The following is a 21195-nucleotide window of genomic DNA, read 5'->3' as shown; positions in this document are numbered from 1 at the left end:
TTTACATGATAAATTGTTGTAACTGTTTATTGACAAAGGATTAAAGATAGATTTCAAAAATACATTACATGCCTTACTTTTGAAAAAAATGAAAGCTTACTGTGACTCATTTTCTTCCATTCTTGTGAATTTACCTTTGTGAAATTGATTTCTTTATTATAAATGTTAATAAAACAAAACATAGATGTATATTATCACCTAAGAGTAGCATTGTCTTCTATCCAACCTGGATAAGTTAGCAAGCAGAAAATCGGCTGAACTATTGATATATACAGTGTTCATTCAAAGTGTGAGCAAAGCAATTTAATATAGAGAATTGCTATTTCCTTCATAATTTTTGTTTCTTATGATTGTGAATGACAAAAGTTGTGAGTATAATCAGCAATTCTCCATTTTAATCTCCTACATACATACTTTCTATAAACAATGTATATGATTCTTATGACTTTTCCCTTTTATGTTTGTTCTGATTAGATTTATTGAAATGTGATTTTAGGTCTGTTAAGTTTGTATATCTTTTAAAATGTATTTTTCTAGAAGTTTATTTCAGTATACTTTATAAACATAAAATTTAAAATCTTTAACCTGCTAATTCACACTGGATTAGAGATTAAAAATTAGTCTCCTATCTCAGTAAAACTAGAAAAAAATAGTCTGTCACCACAGTTTGAGAAACACTTCTGCAGACAGATTTAGGTTTATGGATGTGGTCTTAATTGCAGGAAGAGACACTTGAAAGTTTGATAGCTGTTGTTCTCATTTAGGATGTTATGTAGACATTGACATTTAGTGGGTGTGGTGAATCCGAGCTGTTAGGCTTCCTTACTTGCTTGGGACAGGAGCACAGCTGATCTCAGATCCTGTGTCCAGCTTGGTTTATGATAGTATAGGTGCCTCATCTGTAATCATTTCTCGTATGCAACCTCTACCTGCTCTGAGTCGTAAAGAAGTACCAATCAGATCTCAGAAACACTTGATTTAACTGTGTTAAAATAATGTTAATAATTGTCATTTAAGAAAAGGCTGACCTTCCATGATAAATTATTATTAGCAAAATCATGATTACGTGATTACATACATTACTGACTATGTGAAGGGTAAATTTGTCTACATTTTATTTAAAATAATAGACTTTTGGAGCTGTGAAGGACTTGATGTTTTTAACTTAATCTCTGATAGAGAAAACTCATGAGAAAAGTGAGACCCAGAGAGATGTGAGAGAAAGAACTGATGAAGAGTTTAGGTCTTGGAATTAGATTGTTAAGGTTCAAAGGTCAGTTGTGCCCCTCACCTAATGTTGCCTTTAGGTAAGTTACTAAATTCCTCTATGCTTTGGTTTCTTTATCTGTAATAGTTTGGTGATAATAATTGTGGTATTTACTTTATTAGGGCACTTGTAATGATTGAGTGAAATAATCCATGAAAGCTGGTAGGCACTTTGTCTGTGTTAGATATTTTTATGACTGTGATGAGGATGGGATGACGGCATGGTGGCAGTGATGGAAGTCCTTTGACTTGTCCACTTGGTGAGTGGCAGAACTGGCAGTAGGAACCTGGAGTGTTGTCTGTCAATCAGGTGAGGTGTTCCTCTCTACGCTGGTTATCCTTTCCCGCTCAAGTCCATGCACAATCATGGACTGACCTTCACATACTGATTGCCTTCTTCAAATGCTCACATCTTCAAAAAAAAATTAAATCCTATTCCCAAGCACATCCATATTCTCTCAGCTGAGTATCAACCTCACAAGTTGACTAGATGCCTCACCTTGTGTAGTACAATTATCTGGGGTTAGAAAGGAAACAGAAGCCTCATGAACGTGCTATTGGAATAGGCTAATTCCATTTCTGAGACATATTTGAAAGCAAGTCTTCAGTCTTTAAATTATAGCATACTTTGCCAATATATTCAATAAATATATCTGTATATTTAATAAAATATATTATTCTGAGGTTCTCTCAAGGCAGTGTTATGGAACCACAACATAAGAAATTGAATAGAAAGAGGGAAAGGAAATTATGTTTCAACTTGTTCAAAGAAATATGCATTGAACCCAGACTTACTGCTTGGCATTATGTGTGGCTGTAGGTACACAGTCCTGAGTAAGATAGATACAAGCCTTGTTCTTACAGAGCTTTTAGTCTAGTGGGAAAGGAAAACTTTTACTATACAGCATCCTGACCACAGGAAGAAAACAATTGTCATAGAAATAAATATTTGTTTATTAATTTATGGAAATAAATTTCAAAAAGAAATAGTAACAGAACAACTTAAAATTAAGAATTAATAAAATTCAACAATTAACAAGAATGAACAAAATAAAAAAAAATAACAATAATAATTATATAAAAGACTTTGGCTCTTAAGGGACATGATCCTGATGAACCTGAGCTCCATCAATGGCAGTGGCTGAGCTGAGAGCAGAGGACCCATCATCACCAGAATGTCCCACAGGAAGAATGCATATTGTATATGGATCACCTATTCTAGCAACTTCTATTTTATTTTTTAAAGTAGGCTCTGGGGCACCTGGGTGACTTAGTTGCTTGAGTGTCTGACTCTTGATTTTGGCTCAGGTCAGGATATCAGTGTTGTAAGATCTAGCCCCACATCAGATTCTGGGCTCAGCATGGAGTCTGCTTGAGATTCTTTCTTACCCTTACCCTCTGTCCCTCCCCCTGTTCTCTCTCTTCAAAATAAGTAAAATTAAAAAATCTTTTAAAAATCGGGGCACCTGGGTGGCTCAGTGGGTTAAACCTCTGCCTTCGGCTCAGGTCATGATCTCTGGGTCCTGGGATCTAGCCTCACATCAGGCTCTCTGCTCAGCAGGGAGCCTGCTTCACCCCTCTCTCTCTGCCTGCCTCTCTGCCTACTTGTGATCTCTCTCTGTCAAATACATAAATGAAATCTTAAAAAATAAAAATTAAAAAAGGAGGGAGGGGTGCCTGGGTGGCTCAGTGGGCTAAAGCCTCTACCTTCTGCTTGAGTTGTGATCCCAGGGTTCTGGGATCTAGCCCCACATCAGGCTCTCTGTCAGCAGGGAGCCTTCTTCCTCCTCTCTCTCTGCCTGCCTCTCTGCCTACTGGTGATCTCTGTCTGTCAAATAAAAATTAGTTAATTAATTAATTAAAAATAAAATAAAGGAGGGATCACACCCAACGTGGAGCCCAATAGGGAGCCCAATGAAGGCTTGAACTCACAAACCTGAAATCAAGACCTGAACTGAGATCAAGTATCAGATATTTAACTGACTGAGCCACTCATGCACTCTGTTTTTTGGCAAATTTTGAAAGAAATAACTACAGCGGGATGGTTGAGACATTCAGCTCTGGAGTCACACCACCTGTGTTTGAATCCCAGCTCTCCTACTATCAGCTGTATGATCCTGGTGAAGATATTTAAGTTTTCTGTGTCTCAGTTTCCTCTCCTGTAATATGGGTACCTAATAGGACTAATATGAGAATTAGGGACTTGATTCTCTCAATGATGTCTGACATGTAGTAAGCATTCAATAACAATAGTTATTACCTTCTTCTGCTGGGGAAAAATGAGGTCTTAAATTGAATAGAAGCACAGAAAATAAAATGACCATTTTGAACACCCAAATTTTGTCAATTAAAATAACACGTCATCTTTGGAATGAAACAGGATGCAACAATAGTCAAGCTAAAGGCCGGGGGGGGGGGGGGGAATAATTTGATATGTGGATAAAGAGAATAGAAAAGCAAAAAGTTGAAAAATATACCTGAAATGTTGGCAAAACAGTTGTCAGTCACAGTGATACAATTTGCTGTGTAAGAGGGAGGAAACTAAAGGCAATGGGAAAAAAATGAAGTGAAAAAAGAATGTCTATGCTTCATCCTAAGTTGGAGGCATTTTGAGTCACATTCTGTGTACAATCAATAACAACCTGAAGTACTGAGATGAATAACAAGTGAAAAAAAGTTGTCAATTTCTTTTCATTGCTAAAAAATTATGTTACAAAACTGCTGCGGATTTTACACAGGTTTTGCTAAGAAATTTAGGTCTCCATAAAAAATCATTTGTTGAACCAATTTTGAATGTATAGTAGTGAGAAAAGAAGCTGGTTTTTGTTATATCTCAGCAACTAGATAGAATGTTCTGTAGAAGTTAATGAGGAGATTTTGCTTGCCCTAGAGGATTATGTCCTTTGATCAATAGTTTGCATACTTTGACTGTAGCAAATTCTAATAGTAGCTACCATTTATCAAATGCTTACTCTATGCCAGATACATACTAGGTACATTTTTTTAAAAAGATTTTATTTATTTATTTGGCAGACAAGGATCACAAGTAGGTGTGTGTGTGGGTGGGGGAGAAGCAGGCTCCCCGCTGAGCAGAGAGCCCAATGTGGGGCTTGATCCCAGGACCCTCAGATCATGACCTAAGCCGAAGGCCAAGGCTTTAACCCACTGGGCCACCCAGGTGTCCTAACTAGGTGCATTTTTACACCCTTATTTTCATCTTCAACAAATATTTCTTGATGTCTACAGTGTGCCAAGCACTGTGGTAGATATTAAGGATAAAGCAGTGAATAAAGTTGTGAAAATGGAGCTTTATATCGTGGAGTGAGGCAACATTGACAATAAACAAGTAAATATATCATAAATATAAATTAAGGAAGGGGATAGGATGTGCTGGGTATGTATGTTGGGGGGTGTTGCAGTTGGCCTTCCTTTGGGAAGGCCTCACTGACGGGGTGACGTTGGGAAGAAGGAAAGCAGCTGTGTGGGAGAAGTGTATTCCAGGCTGAGAAAACTGGATAAGTGATGTTCCTGAGGCAAGAACATGCTGGGCTGTTTCCAGGAGCACCCAAGGGGTGTTGGAGAGAGTGAGTGGGGGAAAGAAAGATTTTGTCAGAGAGGTATAGGCTGGGCCTGGGTAACATTTCATTTAGCTGTTTGTGAAAGTCCAGGGGATGGTGCATCATTCTTGGAAGATCTAAAGACAGTAGTTACATTTCTGTTCTTTAAAATCATATTAATTAATTAATTAATTATTTTTTTCAAGGTTTTATTTATTTATTTGACAGACCGAGCAAATAGGAAAGCACTAGCAGTGGAAGCGGCAGAGGGAGAGGGAGAAGCAGGCCCCCTCACTGAGCAGGGAACCCAATGCGGGGCTCGATCCCAGGACCGTGGGATCATGACTTGAGCCCAAGGCAGACACTTAACTGACTGAGCCACCCAGGCAGCCTCTTTATTTTTTAAGTAGGCTCTAGGCCCAACGTGGAGCTTGAACTCACAACCCTGAGATCAAGAGTCACATGCTCTCCTGACTAAACCCCCAAACACCCCGGCAGTTGTATTTTTAGATTAGTCTGGAGCGGTTCATAAGGGCTCTTTTGCCAAGTGTACCTGGACCCTGGCTGAGATTTGCTGATCTGAGGCACAGAGCATGGTACTCATCCCATCGTGGATCTCTACAAAGACCTGTGGAGTAAATGAATAAATTTAAGACAATGAGTCTTACGAGCTAGCTTTGAAATTAATGAGTTGTGTGATTTTGAACAAATCACTCACCTTGCCTCTGCCTTAGTGTGCAACCTGAGAACTTTTCAAGCTTTCTTCTTCTGTGGTTGGAAGTGAGGGCCCGTCTTCCCAGCCCAACCCCCTTAACGCTGTGAATGTTAAGAGTCAGCCTGCATGGGGAAGGGAGAAGGATGGCCCCAGGACCCCAGCACCTACTCACACATTTATTTTCCTGCTCACTCAGCAGCTCTGTCTTCGGTTTGCATTCTCAGCTCCAGCCTTTGGGCGAGAGAGTAAAGCTGGAAATAGAGGCTGGCCCTGGCATGGTAACAGAAGTCTTGAGGCATTTCTTCCTGTCAGAAGATGCTATGTGTGCATAGATACTTTGGCTGAGCTCAGGCTGATCCTGGGTCCCTGCCAGATTCTGAAGATACTCACATAAACTTATCTTTGCTCTCAAGCCATGTGTTTGGGAAACTTGGTCTGGACTTTCTTCCATCTAGCAAGTACATGTTCGTCAAAAAAGAAGATTCCAATGTCAGTCGCTAAGAACTAGCAAGAATTATGTGATGAGTCAGGAAAGATTTTGAATTATTATGTCTTGAGGCCTGAATTTAATAAGTTTTCTTTAAGGTATGGGCTGCATGGGTGGGCCTTTGTTGGGGGGAAAAAAAGGAATGGTTTTTGATGATAGCAAGTGACAGAATCAAATAAAATCTTCCTTTGAAAATGGAATTTTTAAAGACTTCTATATGTACCATTTCTGGTTGTGGGTGAAGGGAGAAATCTGATATAAATTAAACTGGTGTCATTAAGAATATGCTGGCCTTTAGCCCTTCTGGGGAGGGTTACTTTGTCCCTTAATGCTCGACAAAGCCCTGTCTTTTAATAGAAAACTGTAAGTAACGCCAGAAGCCGCAGACTGGCTGGGTCCACATGGAGGCTTCATTCTGTTTAGATGAACATTAAGTATTGCAGTGTCTTGGCAAAGGCAGCCAGTACTCACTCTGCTTGTCCATTGGCATTGAAAAATAAGGGCTGTGTGGTGGGATACGTTTTTAAACCAATGACTCATAGCTCTTGGAGACTGATAGCATTTGATAAGCCAGTAAGTCAGTGCTGGGCCCAGAACACTACCCACATATTGTAAACAAGGCTCACAAACTACCAGTGCTATTTAGTTAACCATATTCACATTTCCTGTTTTCCTTTCCATGGTTATTTCTGTGGTCTAATTTTAATTAGCATTATTTTGCATATGGTAACTGAATAACTAAGGGTAATGACAGAAACAGGTTAACCCTGGTATGGCATAGTTTCATAGGTCGACAACAGGACGAACTAGGATTTATTTACTATGTAGCAATTTTTGAAGTGGACTTGACCCTCCCCAGCGCTGGGCTAGATAGGCATTAGTTATGCTATCCTGATAACTGGGGCAGGGAGGTTGTGGTTAGCTCAGGAAAGAAGTGGGACAAAGCCTTGACCCAGAGCTCCTGAGCAAGTTCCAAGCTTGTATATTTCACCATGCTGTCTCTAGAACTATTTGAAACAACACTTGTCTTATTTTTCTTAGAGAGTTTCAGTTGAGGTGTGAGTAGTTCAAAGTGTGTAGAGAATATAAAGAATGTTGACTGAAAGCTAACCTCCTCTCATGTCCCCAGTGGGCATCTCTTTTACCTTCCACTGTCACAAGTGAGTTAGAGTGTGCTTTGGAAGGAAAGGCACCTTGGCTATATAAATTCTCTTTTCCTACTTAACATTTGTTTTTTTCATACCATTCCCCTTTTGAGATATTGCTTCTCTTTTCTAATCGTTTTGCTTTTATACTTTTTCTTTTTGCTGTTTATTGTTATCAATCTTCCTTTGTCTTTGTACCCCGCTTAGTCCAGTTCTACTTTCAGAATCATTTTATTATTTTCTTTGGTCATATTGTTTCAGTAAAACCTCACAAATAAGATCTTGAAAGGTTAGGTCTTTCAAGTTAGGTGTGGGCTAAGGAGGATGTCTGAGTGTGTGGTTGGTTAAATAAATCTGAGCTACTCTGCCTTGAGCCCGGAATAGAAACCAAGATACTCTGATGACTGTTAATGTACAATGAAAAGAACAAGAAATGAGTCCAGAATAACTCTATCATCATCCGAGGCTTTGTGACAGCATGTGAAAGGAGCATATTGTCACATTATTAGTAGTTCAATGTGCTACACTGCTAAGCAGTGTTCCATTGCAGGAATTTATCACAATTCATGTACCCATTTTTCATCTGTAGACATTTGGGCTGTTTCTACATTTGTTTAAAATAAATAAAGCTACTGTAAACATTCAGAAATGGGTCTTTTATTTTTTTTATTTTTTTTATTTTTTATTTTAAAGATTTTATTTATTTATTTGTCAGAGAGAGAGCGAGCACAGGCAGACAGAGTGGAAGGCAGAGTCAGAGGGAGAAGCAGGCTCCCTGCAGAGCAAGGAGCCCGATGTGGGACTCGATCCCAGGACGCTGGGATCATGACCTGAGCCGAAGGCAGCTGCTTAACCAACTGAGCCACCCAGGCGTCCCCAGAAATGGGTCTTTTGGAGACAATCTGTTTTTATTTTTCCAGAACAAATACCTAGGAGCGAATATTTCACTTTAATATTTCACTTTATAAGAAGCATCTCAACAGCTTTCCGAAGGACCTGTGCCATTTTGATTCCCTCCAGCAAAAATGAGAACTCATGTCACTTTGCATCTTACTGGCATGTGGAACTGTCAGCCTTTTTAATTTTAGCCATTCTAATAAGTCTGTATCTCACTGTGAGTTTTTTAAAATGTATTTATTTTGGAGAGAGAAAGAGAAAGAGAGCGTGAGCAGGGGGAGGGCAGAGAGAGAGGGAAAGGGAGACAGTCTCAAGCAGATTCGGTGCAGAGTCTGTTGTGGGGTTTGATCTCATGATCAAGAGATCGTGATGTGGGCCTAAACCAAGAGTCAGATGCTCAACCCACTGAGCCAGCCAGGTGGTGCTGCCACTGTGGTTTTTTTCTCATGTACTTTTTTGCCATCTATGTATCTCTTTTTGGCAAAGTGTCTATTTAAATATTTTCCTTGTTTTCTTTTTAACTGATTTTTTTTTTTTTTGTCTCACTGAAGTATAAGAGTTCTTTATATAATCTCAATACAACTCCTTTATTGCAAATATTTTCTCCTTTATTTTTTAAAATTTTCTTGTCTTCTAAAAATCTAGTTTTTAATTTTGAAGTATCAGTTATCAGGTTTTTTTCTATTAATTTTTGTGCTTTTTTGGTGCCCTTCTTAAGAAACTTTTGCCTAGGGGTGCCTGGGTGGCTCAGTGGGTTAAGGCCTCTGCCTTCGGCTCAAGTCATGATCTCAGGGTCCTGGGATCGAGCCCCGCATGGGGCTCTCTGCTCAGCGGGGAGTCTGCTTCCCCCCCCCCTCTGCCTGCCTGTCTGCCTGCTTGTGATCTCTGTCTGTCAAATAAATAAATAAAATCTTAAAAAAAAAAAAAGAAACTTCTGCGTCACCCAAGTCAGAAAGATTTTCACCTATGTTTTCCTCTAAAACTATAAAACCCTTACCTTATGATCCATTTCAGGTTAATTCTTAAATATGGTGCAAGATAAGTACATATGAATAAGGATTCTCTCTGTCCCTTACTTCCTCCCTCATTTTTTTCCCTCCCTCATCTTCTTTGCTTTCTTTCCATATGGATGTTCAGTTGTTTAAGTATTATTGTTTAAAAATGATCATTTTTCAGGGTGCCTGGCTGGCTCAGTCTGAAGAGCATGTAACTCTTGATCTTGGGGTTGTGAGTTTGAGCTCCTTGTTGGGTATAGAGATTACTTAAATAAGAAAACTTTTAAAAAATATCATTTTTCTAGATGAATAGATAAAGAATATGTGGAATACACACACACACATATGTATATATATATTTATACAATGGAATATTACTTGGACATAAAAGAGAATGAAATCTTGCCATTTGCAACAACACGGATGGATTTAGAGCCTATAATGCTAAGTGAAATAAGTTAGCCAGAGAAAGACAAATACCATATGATATCACTCATACATATAATTTACGAAAAAAATTAACAAAGGAAAAAAAAGAGAGAAAAACCAAAAAACAAACTCTTAACTATAGAGAACAAACTGATGGTTACCAGAGGGCTGGTGGGTAGGGTAATGAGTGAAATAGGTGATGGGAATTAAGAGTACACTTCTGTTGAATACTGAGTAATATATAGAATTGTAGAATCACTATACTGTACACTTAAAACTAATATGGGGGAGAAGTTAAGTCGGCAGGGTAGTAAGGGGAGTCTGAGCTTGCCTCATCCCTCGGACAGAGCTAGATCAACATTAAATCATTTTGAACAACTAGGAAATCAATCTGAGGATTATGAAAACAAGCTGCACAATTGGAGGCAGAAAATGTGGCAGATGCACAAGGTTAGGAGATATGAATATTGGGAAAGGAAAGCCATGGTGCTGGGAAGGGGAGTGAGCACATTTTGTGAAGGAAAGTCAGGGAGAAAGGGAAAGAGCAGGAGAGAGAGCAGTGCGTGGGGTTTGCACAGTATGCCCCAGTGTGGGGATCCCCTGAGATGAAATGGAAGAGAACAAGTACATTTGGAAGAGGGTATGTTGCCTCTCCAAGGACAAAAGGCATGCCAGGCTCCACTGAGCAGCCATTCAACAACAGGGGACACGGACGCACAAGGAGGGCAGATAACCTGGTCGCAGCTTTTCGTTGTATGTCTCAGTAGACTCCAGCCACTGTGGGACTGCTTTTCTGGGACAGAACAGTGCTGGGTGCACCTCGAGGCTCTCCTCTGGGGAAGGGGAATAGATCCTCACTGTACCAGGCCCTTTAAGATTTGGAGTTTTGAATCTAGCTGCCGGCCAGAGATAAAGCACAGTGAGATCTGTGGCACCAGAGTACTGTTGGTCCAGACACAGATAGGTTGAGAGCATGCCTGGGACACAGGAAAGGAGCTTGTTTGCTTTACTGTGAGGGCCTTCTAAACAGCCGTGGCAGGAAAGTCCCCTACCCAGAGATGAGAAGCAGGATGATGCCATCTTCCACTCCCCTGCCTATCAGCACAGTCAGACTTGGAAGAGAAACACAGTGCCTTCAGTGGAGGCTGGAGTCACTTACAACAAACCCCGCCCCCAGCAGCCAGCAGGGTCATTTTTACAAGGGCAGGTCAGACTGAGCTAACAGGCCCCCTGCATGTACCAAGTCTGCTTATCCCAGAGTACTCCAAAGTGTCAGCTTCAGTTCCAGTGCAAATAGGACCAGGCTTTCTTTTTTCTTTTTCTTTAATTTTAAAAAAATTTTTAACTTTTAACTTTTATATATATAGATAGATAGATATAGATATATAGGTATATAGATATTCATTTTATTTATTTATTTTTTTGGTATCAGACTTATAGAGTTTTGGTTTTTTTTTTTTTCATTTGATGGTTGGTTTGTTTCCTTTTCTCATTTTTTGGATCACTCTTCTTTCTTCTTCTTCTTCTTCTTCTTTCTTTTGCTATTCTTTTTTCCTTCTATCTTTTTCTTTGGAATCAGGCTTATAGTTTTTTATTTGTCTTTTTAAAAAATTTTTTAAAGATTTTATTTATTTGACACAGAGAGACAGCCAGAGAGGGAACACAAGCAGGGGGAGTGGGAGAAGGAGATGTAGATTCCCTGCTGAGCAGGGAGCCTGATGTGGGGATCAGTCCCAGGACCCTGAGATCATGACTCAAGCCGAAGGCAGACACCCAATGACTGAGCCACCCAAGCACCACTTTTTGTCTTTTTTGTTTACTTTTTGGTTCCTTTTCCTTGGATCAGCCTTGCCTTTTTTTTTTAAATCAGGCTTATCTTAAATCAAAGCACACCTAGTTAAAAGTCCAACGCTCCCCACTGCAAGCAAGGAGGAACTCTGTAGAGGACTGTGCTATGGGAAAGAGTAGTGAAAACACAACAGCAGAGGGCATACAATCATACACCAGAAACACTTCTTGAAACACCAGGTCCTGGACAGTATGACCACTTAATATAGTATTACTCTCAGGAACAGGAAAAATAACAAACCTCCATAATATGCAAAAGTCAGAAACCTAGACATAATGACAAGATGGAGGCATTCTTCCCAAAAGAAAGATTAAGAAATCACAGCCAGGGGCGCCTGGGTGGCTCAGAGGGTTAAGGCCTCTGCCTTCGGCTCAGGTCATGATCTCAGGGTCCTGAGATCGAGCCCCGCATCGGGCTCTCTGCTCAGCAGGGAGCCTGCTTCCCTTCCTCTCTCTCTGCCTGCCTCTCTGCCTACTTGTGATCTCTGTCTGTCAAATAAATAAATAAAATCTTTAAAAAAATAAAAAATAAAAAAAAAAATAAAAAAAAAGAAATCACAGCCAGTGATTTGCTCCAAGCAGATATAAGCAATATATCTGAACAAGAATTTAGAACAATAGTCATAAGAATACTAGCTGGGCTTCAAAGAAGGATGGAAGACACCAGAGAAACCCTGGCTGCAGAGTTAAAAGACCTAAAAACTAGTCAGGCTGAAATAAAAAATGGTACAGTTGAGATGTAAAAACAACTAGGTGTAATCACAAGGAGAATGGAAGAAGCAGAGGAGAGAATAGGTGATATAGAAGATAAAATTATGGAAAATAAGGTGAAAAGAATAGGGAAAGAAAAACTGTTAGATCATGAATATAGACTTAGCGAGATCAAAGATTCCACATAGAGCAATATTATCGATATCATAGGAGTCCCAGAAGAAAAGCAGGAAAAGGGACAGAAGGTTTATTTAGACAAATTATAGTTGAGGACTTCCCTAATCTGGGAAAGGAAACAGACATTCAAGTCCAAGAGGGGCAGAGAATTCGCCCTCAAAATCAACAAAATAAGTCAAAAACAAAACATATCATAGTGAAACTTGCAAAATAACAAAGATAAGGAGAGAATTCTGAAAGCAGCTAGGGACAAAGGCCCTTAACCTGTAAGAGTAGACACAGAGGGCTATCAGCAGACCTGTCCGTAGAAACTCGATAGGCCAGTAGGAGTAGCATGATATATTCAATGTGCTAAATGAGAAAAACATGCATGCAAGAATACTTTTTCCAGCAAGGCTGTCATTCCGAATAGAAGGAGAGATAAAGAGTTTCCAAAACAAGCAAAAACTAAAGGAGTTTGTGAATACTAAACCAGCGCTGCAGGAAATATTAAAGGGAGCCCTTTGCACGGGAAAGAGAGAGCAAAAGCAACAAAAGCTAGAAAGGAACAGAGACAATCTATAGGAACAGTAACTTTTTAGGTAATACAATGGCACTAAATTCATCTCTATCAATAATTACTCTGAATGTGAAAGGACTCATAAAGACAGAGTGTCAGAATGGATTAAAAAAAAGAAGACCCATTGGTATACTGCTTACAAGAGACTCATTTTAAACCCAAAGACTGATTGGGTTTTTCCATATTGAAAGTAAGGGGGTGGAGAACCATCTATCATGCTAATGGACATCAAAAGAAAGCTGGAGTAACCATATTTATATCAGATAAACCAGAGTTTAAGCCAAAGGCTATAAAAAGAGATGAAGAAGGGCCCTTAATATTAAAATTAAATGGGTTTAACCAACAAGAAGATCTAACAATTGTAAATATTTATGCCCCCAGCTTCAGAGCAGCCACATGTAAAAATCAATTAATAACAAATAAAAAAAAAACCCTCATAGATAATAATACAATAATAGTAGGGGACTTTAACACCCCACTCACAGCAATGGACAGAACTTATAAGCAGATCAACAAGGAAACAAGGGCTTTGATGACACACTGTACCAGATGGACTTAACAGATGTATTCAGAGCATTTCATCCTAAAGCATAAGAATACACACTGTTTTTGCATGCACATGAAACATTATCCAGAATAGATTGCATACTGGGTCACAAATCAGGCTTCAACAAGTGCAAAAAGATCGAGATCACACCATGCATATTTTCAAACCACAATACCATGAAACTTGAAGTCAACCACAAGAAAAAATTTGGAAAGACCACAAATACACAGAGAGCAAAGAACATCCTATTAAAGAATGAATGGGTTGGGATTTCTGGGTGGCTCAGTCTGTTAAATGGGAACCTGAGCTTTCAGCTCAGGTCAAATACCAGGGTCCTGGGATTGAGTCCCACATGGGCTCCTTGCTCAGCAGGGAGCTTGCTTCTCCCTCTGTCTGCTGTTCCCCCACCCCTTGTGCCCTTTCTCTCTCTGAAAAATCAATAAATAAAATATATAAAAAAAATAATGGGTGAGTTAACCTGGAAATTAAAGAAGATATTAAAAAAGTACATGGAATCAAATGAAAGTGAAACCCAGTGGTCCAAAATGTTTGGGATGCAGCAAAGGTGGTCATAAGAGGTAAGTATATAGCAATATAGGCCTTCCTCAAGAAGCAAGAAAGTCTCAAATATACAACCTAATCTTACACCTAAAGGAACTGGAAAAAGAACAGAAAATAAGCCTAAAACCAACGGAAGGAGGGAAATAATAAAGATTAGAGCAAAAATCAATGATATAGAAATACAAAACACCCCAGTAGAACAGATCAACAAAACTAGGAGCTTGCTCTTTGAAAGAATTAATAAGATTGATAAACCCTTGGCCAAACTGATCAAAAAAAAAGAGAAAGGACCCAAATAAATAAAATCTTGCATGAAAGAGGAGAGATCACAACCAACACTACAGAAATACAATTATGAGAGAATATTATGAGCAATTGTCTGCCAACAAATTAGGCAATCTGGAAGAAACAGATAAATTCCTAGAAACATACAAACTACCAAAACTGAAACAAGAAGAAATAAGAAATCTGAACAGCAAAGAAATTGAATCAGTAGTCAAAAACCTCCCAACATTTAAGAGTCCAGATGGCTTCCCATGGGAATTCTACCAAGCATTTAAAGCAGAATTAATGCATGTTCTTCTGAAACTGTTCCAAAAAATAGAAGGGGAATGGAAACTTCCAAACCCATTCTATGAGCCCAGAATTACCTTGATCCCCAAAACCAGACAAGACTTCACTAAAAAGGAGAATTATAGGCGAATATCCCTAATGAACATGGATACAGAAATTCTCAACAAGGTATTAGCTTATTGGATCCAATAATATATTAAAAGTATTATTAATTATATATTAAATATATTAAAAGTATTTATATTTATACTAAAAGTATATTAAATATGTTATATATTTATATATTAAATATATTAAAATTATTATTCATCACAACCAAGTGAGATTTATTCCCAGACTGCAAGATTGGTTCAATGTATGCAATCAATCAACATGATACACCATTTTAATAAAAGAAAGCATAAGAACCATATTATCCTCTCAATAATTGAAAAAATATTTGACAAAATGTAGCATACTTTCTGGATAAAAACCCTCAAGAAAGTACAGATAGAAGGGATATACCTCAACATCATAAAGGCCATATGCAAAAGACCCACAGCTAATAATCATCCCCAATAGGTAAAAACTGAGATCTTTTCCTCTAAGCTCAGAAATAGGACAGGGATGTCCACTCCCACTACTGTGGTTCAACAACAGAATACTGGAAGTCCTGGCCTCAGTAATCACACAACCAAAAGAAGTAATAGGCATCCAAATCAACAAGGAAGAAGTCAAGCTTTCACTCTTCCCAGAAGACATGATGCTCTACGAAGAGATCTTGAGAGACTCCATCAAAAATTGCTAGAACTGATACATGATTATAACAAAGTTGCTGGATGTAAAATCAATATGCAGGAATCTGTTGCATTTCTATATGAATAATGAAGGAACAGAAAGAGAATTTAAGGAATTGATCCCATTTACAATCACACAAAAACCATTTGATACCTAGAGATATCCCTGACCAAAAGAGGTAAAAGATCTGTAGTTCTGAAAACTGTAGAACACTTATGAAAGAAATTGAGGAAGACACAAAGAAATGGAAAAACATTCCATGCTCATGGATTGGAAGAACGAATATTGTTAAAATGTCAGTGCCAGAGCAATCCACACATTCAATGCAAGCCTGTTCAAAATAGCACCAGCATTTTTCACATAACTAGAAGAACCAATTCTAAAATTCATATGGAATCACCAAAGACCCCAAATAACCAAAGCAATTTTTAAAAAGATAAACAAAGTAGTAGGCATCACTATTCCAGACTTCAAGCTCTATTACAAAGCTGTAATCATCAAGATGATAGGTACTGGCACAAAAACAGATGCATAGATTAATGGAACAGAATAAAGAACCCAGAAATGGACCCACAAATATATGGTCAACTAATCTTTGACAAAGCAGCAAAGAATATCAGGTGGAAAAAAAGAAAGTCTCTTCAACAAATGGTGTTGGGAAAACTGGACAGTGACTTGCAGAATGAAACTGGACCACTTTCTTACACCATACACAAAAATAAATTCAAAATGGATAAAAGACCTAAATGTGAGACAGGAACCCACCAAAATCCTAGAGGAGAAAATAAGCAGCAACCTCTGACCTCAGCTACAGCAACTTCTTACTAGATGTGTCTCTGGAGGCAAAGGAAACAAAAGCAAAAATGAACGATTGGGACTTCATCAAGATAAAAAGCTTCTGCACAGCCAAGGAAACAATCAATAATACTGAAAGGTAGCCTACAGAATGAAAGAAGGTATTTGCAAATGACATATATGATAAAGGGCTAGTGTCCAGAGTCTATAAAGAATTCATCAAATTAACACCCCAAAGTAAATAATCCAGTTAAGAAATGGGCAGAAGACATGAACAAACTTTTCTCCAAAGAAGACATACAAATGGCTAACAGACACATGAAGAAATATTCAACATCATTCATCATCAGGGAAGTACATATCAAAACCACAGTGAAATACCACCTCACACCTGTCAGAATGGCTAAAATGAACAACTCAGAGAACAACAGATGTTGGTGAGGTTGTGGACAAAGGGGAAGTTTTTTGCTTTGTTTGTGGGAGGGCAAAGTGGTACAGCCACTCTGGAAAAAGCATGGAGGTTCCTGAAGAAGTTAAGAATAGAGCTACCCTTCCATCCACATATTGCACTGCTAGGCATTTATCCAGTGGATACAAAAGTGCTGATTTGAAGAGGGCACATACATGCCAATATTTATAGCAGTACTATCAACAATAGCCAAATTATGGAAAGAGCCCAAATGTCCATTGATTCATGAATGGATAAAGAAGAAGTGTCTACACAAGGAAATATTAATCAGCCATCAAGAAGAACGAAATCTTGACATGTGGAACGAAGTGGCTGGAACTGGAGTGTATTATACTAAATGAAATGTTAGTCAAAGAAAGACAAATATATAATTTCACTCGTATGTGGACTTCCAGAAACAAAACAGATGAACATAGGGGAAGGGAAGGAGAAATAAAATAAGATAAAAAATAGAGAGGGAGGGAAACCATAAAAGGCTCTTAACTACAGAGAACAAACTGAAGGTTGCTAGAGGGGAGGAAGTTGGGAAAAATGTGCTAAATGGGTGATGGGCATTAAGGAGGGGACTTGTAGAAATGAACACCAGGTATTATATATGTAATGAATCACTAAATTCTACTCCTGAAACCAATACTACACTATATGTTAACTAATTTAAATTTAAATTAAAAAAGAAATTAATATAACGTAAGTTATACTGGAATTAGAATCTTAAAAAGGTATCAATTATTCATTGAAATATCTGTGCCTTCATAAAAAATCAGTTAAGCATACTTGTGAGTCTATTCCTATACTCTTTTGTTTATTCCATTAATTTTTATTAGGGTTTCCTCATCCTAATAACATAGTCTTTTTTTTTTTTCCAAAATTTTATTTATTTGACAGAGAGAGATCACAAGTAGGCAGAGAGGCAGGCAGAGAGAGAGGAGGAAGCAGGCTCCCTGCCGAGCAGAGAGCCAGATGCGGGACTCGATCCCAGGACCCCGAGACCCTGACCTGAGCCGAAGGCAGCGGCTTAACCCACTGAGCCACCCAGGCTCCCCTAACATAGTCTTGATCTATGATATATCTTCTAGTATATTCTTAAAGTCAGATGGCATTGATCCTCTAGTTTTTCTGTTTTTCAATTATTTTTGGCTTTTCTGTTTTCTTTGCCTTTCCATATAAATTTTAGAATCAGCTTCTCAATTGCTACCAAGTAGATTACTGGGATTTTGAGTGGGATTGTCTTAAATTTTTAGATCTATATGAATATAATTTATACCGTAACATTAAATCTTCTTATTGATTACCATGATGAATCTTTTCATCCGTTTAGGTCTTTAATTTCACTCAGCAATGTTCTGTAATTCCCAGTGTTAAATCTTCTCTATAGTTAGAGTTCTCTATATGCATTATTTCTTTTAATGCTATTATAAATGGTATTGTTTTTTATTTACATTTTCAGTGATTCCTTGCAAACATATTACATATAATTTATTTCTGTATGTTGACCTCATATTCTTTAACATTGCTAAACTCACTTACTAGTTCTAATGGGTTTTTCAAAGATGCTTTGGGGATTTTTAAATGTACATGACCAAAATGTCTAGGGAAAAAATTATCTTGGGGTGTCTGGGTGACTCAGTTGTTAAGCATCTGCCTTTGGCTCTGGTCATGATCCTGGGGTTCTGGGATCGAGCCCTGCATCGGGCTCCCTGCTCAACAGGAGCCTGCTTCTTCTTCGACTTTCTCTGTTTGTATTCCCTCTCTCAACCCCACTCTGTCAAATAAATAAATAAAGTCTCCAAAAAAATTATCTCTTTGTTTCCAACCTGGATGGTTTTTACTTTTTCTTGGCTCATTTCATTGATCGGAAACTCCAGTGGTGTTTTGTTGTTAAGGCAGAATATTTTTAAATGTCCTTTATTAAACTGAACAAATTCCCTTCTATTTTTTTTAATTTTTTATTTTTTATAAACATATATTTTTATCCCCAGGGGTACAGGTCTGTGAATTGCCAGGTTTACACACTTCACAGCACTCACCAAAACACATACCCTCCCCAATGTCCATAATCCCACCCCCCTTCTCCCAACACCCCTCCTCCCAGCAACCTTCAGTTTGTTTGGGGAGATTAAGAGTCACTTATGGTTTGTCTCCCTCCCAATCCCATCTTGTTTCATTTATTCTTCTCCTACCCACTTAAGCCCCTATGTTGCATCACCACTTCCTCATATCAGGGAGATCATGTGATAGTTGTCTTTCTCCGCTTGACTTATTTCGCTAAGCATGATACGCTCTAGTTCCATCCATGTTGTCGCAAATGGCAAGATTTCGTTTCTTTTGATGGCTGCATAGTATTCCATTGTGTATATATACCACATCTTCTTGATCCATTCATCTGTTGATGGACATCTAGGTTCTTTCCATAGTTTGGGTATTGTGGACATTGCTGCTATAAACATTCGGGTGCACGTGCCCCTTCGGATCACTACGTTTGTCTCTTTAGGGTAAATACCCAGTAGTGCCATTGCTGGGTCATAGGGCAGTTCTATTTTCAACATTTTGAGGAGCCTCCAAACTGTTTTCCAGAGTGGTTGCACCAGCTTGCATTCCCACCAACAGTGTAGGAGGGTTCCCCTTTCTCCGCATCCTCGCCAGCATCTGTCATTTCCTGACTTGTTGATTTTAGCCATTCTGACTGGTATGAGGTGATATCTCATTGTGGTTTTGATTTGTATTTCCCTGATGCCAAGTGATATGGAACACTTTTTCATGTGTCTGTTGGCCATCTGGATGTCTTCTTTGCAGAAATGTCTGTTCATGTCCTCTGCCCATTTCTTGATTGGATTATTTGTTCTTTGGGTGTTGAGTTTGCTAAATTCTTTATAGATTTTGGACACTAGTCCTTTATCTGATATGTCATTTGCAAATATCTTCTCCCATTCTGTCAGTTGTCTTTTGATTTTGTTAACTGTTTCCTATGCTGTGTAGAAGCTTTTGATCTTGATGAAATCCCAATAGTTCATTTTTGCCCTTGCTTCCCTTGCCTTTGAACATAGAAGGAGGGCAATGAGCCAGGGAATGCAGACATTCTCTAGAAGCTGAAAAAGGGTTTTCCCAGAGCCTTCAAAAAGGAATACAATCTTATTGACACTTTGAGTTTAGCCCGATGAGACCAGTGTCTGATTTATGACCTACAGAACTGTAAGATCATATATTTGTGTTATTTTAAGCTTCTAAGTTTGTGATAATTTGTTATACCAACAATAGAAAGCTAATACAAGCATCAAACATATTTTATAGGACTCAAAAGAAGAACAGTCTATTATGTTTATTGAGATATTTACCATTTTTGTTGCCATTTCTTCATTTCTGATATGTTATTTGTCTTTCTGTTATCATTTCTCTTGTTTGAAGAACTTCCTGTAGCAGTTCTTTCAAAGTAGGTCTGCTAATAACCAGTTCTTTTAAATTTTCTTTATCTGAGAATATTTTTCCTTTATATTTATTTCTGAAGGTATATTCATCAGATACAGAATTCCAGAATGACTTTATTCTTTGAGTACTTTAAAAAATGTTGTTCCTGGAGCGCCTGGGTGGCTTATTGGGTTAAGCCTCTGCCTTCAGCTCAGGTCATGATCTCAGGGTCCTGGGATCAATTCCCGAGTCAGGCTCTCTGCTCAGTGGGGAGCCTGCTTCCCCCCACCCCCCCTTTCTCTGCCTGCTGCTCTGCCTACTTGTGATCTCTCTCTCTGTGTCAAATAAATAAATAAAATCTTTGAAAAAAATGCTCTTCCCCTCCATCTGGCCTTTGTGGTTTCTGATAAATCTGAATTAATTCAAATTGTTGCTTCCCTCTGAATAAAGTGTCCTTTTTCTCTGTTTGCTTTCAATATTTTTTTCTTTGTGATAGTTTTCTTTTTTATTGTTTTCAGCAGTTTGATTATGATATGGCTGGTCATGGGTTCCTTTGAATTTATCCTCTTTGGGATTTACTGAGCTCCTTGAAACCATAAGTTCATGTCTTTTGACACATTCAAGAAGTCTTAAGGCATTTTTTCTTTTCTTTTCTTTTTTTTGGAATTTTAATTAAATTTTAGTTAACATACAGTACAATAGTGGTTTCAGGAGTAGAATTCAGTGATTCATCACTTACGTACAATACCTAGTGCCTTTTTTAATATCCTTCACCTATCTAGCTCATCCCCCACTCATTTCCCTCCATCAACTCTCAGTGTGTTCCCTATCATTAAGAGTCCTTTATGGCTTGTTTCCCTCTCCTTTTTTTCTTTCCCCCCTTCCCATATGTTATCTGTTTTCTTTCTTAAATTCCACATATGAGTGAAATCATGTAGTATTTGCCTTTCTCTGATTGACTTATTTCACTTAGCATAATACATTCTAGTTCCATCCATATCATTGCAAATGGCAAGATTTCTTTCTTTTTGATGGCTGAGTGATATTCCATTCCATAATATAGACATGCCACATCTTCTTTATCTGTTCATCAGTTGATGGGCATTTGAGTTCTCTCCATAGTTTACCTATTGTTGATATGCTGTTAAGCCATTATTTCTGGAAATTTTTTTTGGACTGAACTCTTTTCTCTTGGGATTCTGAAGGTGTAAATTTCTTTTGGTATTGTCTCACAGATTTCTGCTATTATATTAATTAAAATTTTTTCCCTCTGTTGTTCAGATTA

The 21195-nt window shown here is 38.2% G+C and overlaps 1 protein-coding gene across 2 annotated transcripts in view; it reads left to right on the top strand.

Moving 5' to 3' along the window:
* NELL2 (neural EGFL like 2) overlaps positions 1-21195 on the top strand; it is a 400918-nt gene that overhangs the window by 40372 nt on the left and 339351 nt on the right. The gene's annotated exons all lie outside the window — the stretch shown is intronic.

The sequence above is a fragment of the Mustela nigripes genome, chromosome 6 (assembly GCF_022355385.1).
Source record: "Mustela nigripes isolate SB6536 chromosome 6, MUSNIG.SB6536, whole genome shotgun sequence".
NCBI lineage: Eukaryota > Metazoa > Chordata > Mammalia > Carnivora > Mustelidae > Mustela > Mustela nigripes.
Note: the sequence above shows the minus strand (reverse complement) of the source record. Positions and strands in the feature narration are given on the sequence as shown.